Source organism: Phycodurus eques, unplaced genomic scaffold (assembly GCF_024500275.1).
Source record: "Phycodurus eques isolate BA_2022a unplaced genomic scaffold, UOR_Pequ_1.1 contig_33, whole genome shotgun sequence".
NCBI lineage: Eukaryota > Metazoa > Chordata > Actinopteri > Syngnathiformes > Syngnathidae > Phycodurus > Phycodurus eques.
This window is the reverse complement of record NW_026904030.1, coordinates 6,140-9,096: the sequence shown is the minus strand read 5'-3', so window position 1 is coordinate 9,096 and position 2,957 is coordinate 6,140. Positions and strand designations below refer to the sequence as shown.

Genomic DNA, 2,957 nt, shown 5'->3' with positions numbered 1-2,957 from the left:
CCAGCAAGCATCGGTGATTCTTATTGTCTCTCTGACCTGCCTTTGTGAATTACACTTTAAGCAATTAAGGGAAACTTACATATTATTTGATATGTGAACAAATGAGCAGGTTTACTTTGATTTAAGAAAGCGTAAACCCTCAAAGTGGGTGTGTGTCGGTGTGTAATTTATGGCATTTTCTTACATGGAATGTCTTTGTGTATTAAGAACATAATTCTTGCTAAGATTATAATTGTTTTGTTATGATAAACAGCAGCATCAGGGGTTGAGGTCACGAGTAGAGGTGTTATTGAGGGACTGGGTGACCCCATGGTGGCAGTGAAGAGGTGGTGCTGGTCTTGGAGAACAAGGAGGAGGAGGAAGATGTGGTGCTCTTGTTGGGGGAGAAGGAAGAGAATGGAACAGGAAGCAGCAAAAACCCGACCGGTAGAGATGCCTTGTGTAAGGCTGCCGTACTGGGGAGGCAATTGTATGACGCATACAGTGTAAACAGCAAAAATGATGAAATCACGGTCACCGCTCATTGGTTCGTATTCGGGGCTTCGTTTCAAGGCAGGACGAACAAAATTTGTTCTTCGGTTGTGTTCACCGGGGACCTCGCCATCTAAATTCGTAGTCCCTGGATGGATTGCATACAAACCAATCGGGTGTGGGAAGCTGCCAACTTATAAAACTTAAATTCAAGAACAATTTGTCCCAATTTGTTTGAATTTCTACATTTTAAAAATGTTGTCAAGAACATTACAAGGGACAGGTTTTTTATTATTATTCTGCAACCTAACCCCAGCAGTGTCATGTCAACGACAACTCTCCGGCAGCGCAACTTGAAGGAGACCAGGATTGCGTATTGTGACCGGCGCATCACTTCCCTGGCTTGCCGTTGATAAAATACTTGTGCGCCGTTGTGAACGTTGATTCTCATGCACAAACCAATGTTTACCGAAGCTTTCGGGCATGATTCAACGGAACGACGGCATGTTTACATACAACCGTATGTGCTTGCGCTTGCAAGGGTACATAACATTTTGTTGCCTGCTTGCGAGCCGTATTGTATGAAAAGTACGTGAACATACCTCAAGCAATCCTTCAACGAACGTTCTCTCCCGAGCACCAGTGAAGAAAAGGTTTTTCCTCATTTTGTCCCCCCACAGTCGCTCACACGCACACACAGAAACAAGACATTAGCACGGCGCATTGTTGTTGTCGTCACCATCGTAACGAGTGTGTCACGTCGCGTTGGCCGGTGACACGTTTTCTGCTTCCACCTCTCGGACAGTGTTTGATTTGACAAGAATAAGCCCAGTGATGGTAAAAGACGGAATAAATGTCAAGTAGTGTCTGCCCGAGAAACGGCAAGATTTGATGGCAGTGGTCTGACATCGTGTCATCGGGAAAGACCAAAAGTGTCTTGTAGCCTGATCCAGCCATGAGACAACCCGAACAGCCCTGTTGCTGGCGGCTGCCGGATATTTGTCAGAGAATAAAAGAGTACGTACCAACAACAATGACGAGAGAGCAGTGGAGCAGCGGAAGCGTGCTCGCCCTATAATCCCGAGGTTGATGGTGAAGGAACCTGTGTTTTAAAATCCCCTAATTTCCGTGGTTCCAAGCGTGTTCGTTTTCGTGAAAGAACGTCGTTCACAACAATGTATAAAAAGCAACCAATTTATTCCTGACAGAGGAGTCTATACATTTTGCAGAGCTCTGGCTTCGTAACTACCCTATCCTATCCTTAGCAGATACAGTAGTAGAACAAAACTATCTGACTCTACCCCAGATTTATACAATGTTTCAAACAGGCCGGTGTGGAATCGCTGTCGTCTGATTGGTCCGTAATCTGACGTCATCGTTGTTTGGCCAAATGATGACTATCTGATCTGGGTCCAGACGTCGCCTGTCGATATCTCTTGCATACAATGTTTATAGTGGCTCCCCGCCGTTCCTTTCTTCTTTTGTCATCTGTCTCCAAATACCCCCCGCTGGGGGCCTTCCTGCAATATACTCCTATACTCCAATACACATTCTCTTCCAAACTAGTTAGAATTACATATTAGAATATAAAGTATTCGATATTCCCTTCAATGGATATATCTGAATCTCGTTCTCTGTTATCGTATGTCTGCTCATAGGATGTTGTGGATCTGCTGTAATTTAACGTCTTACTCTTCGTGAGAAATATTGTGCAATTAAGTCTTGTCAACTCATTGGCTGAGGCCCACGGGAAGTGACCCTTTCTTCAATTCACTTCTTACTGAAAAAAAAAATCTTCATTTATTCACTGTTCTGTCAATTTAAAATCACTGTGTAAGTACCCAAGAGGTGGCACGACAGTTCAGCATGAAAGACAAAGGTAATGACATTAAGGCAAATACAAACGCCTTGTCGGAGCCAATGAAAAAATAGTTAAGACATTCACTATATTGACAAGGAAGTGGCAGTGGTGTGATTTGAACCCACGCCTCCTGAGAGACTGGAGCCTTAATCCAGCACCTTGGATCACTCGGCCACACTACCTGGAAAGCCCATCTTTTGTAAGTGGAATTCTATTGGGAACTGTAAGCCCGACCAAGGAAGTAAATGGGATCCTCGGCATTCCCTATCATAGCCAACCTTGACTTGAAAAATGTGGAAAGCAGAGCTCTGAAATCATTTAAGCCAACAACTGCAATTCATTGTCTGAGAGAATAATCTTCTTATGCCGAGATCAAACAAAATGATTTTATCCCCGATATTGGCCCGATTAGCTATCGCAGCCGATTTTCCAGATCGGGTCCCGACATATGTCAGGAACGACAAAACTTCTTGGAGTGTGACATAAGCCACGACAAACGATTTGGCCCTACGACGTCAAAATGTCGGGCAAATTTGATTTTTTTTGGGATATCTTCCGTGTAGTGTGACATGTCAACGACAACTCTCCGGCAGCGCAACTTGACGGAGACCAGTAGGATTGCATT

The 2,957-nt window shown here is 44.2% G+C and overlaps 1 non-coding gene across 1 annotated transcript; it reads right to left on the bottom strand.

Annotated features, from left to right (window-relative positions):
* Window positions 1-2,432: 2,432 nt before the first annotated feature.
* Window positions 2,433-2,514, bottom strand: trnal-aag (transfer RNA leucine (anticodon AAG)). Its single transcript has one exon. It is a non-coding gene; the product is annotated as a tRNA-Leu (tRNA).
* Window positions 2,515-2,957: the final 443 nt, after the last annotated feature.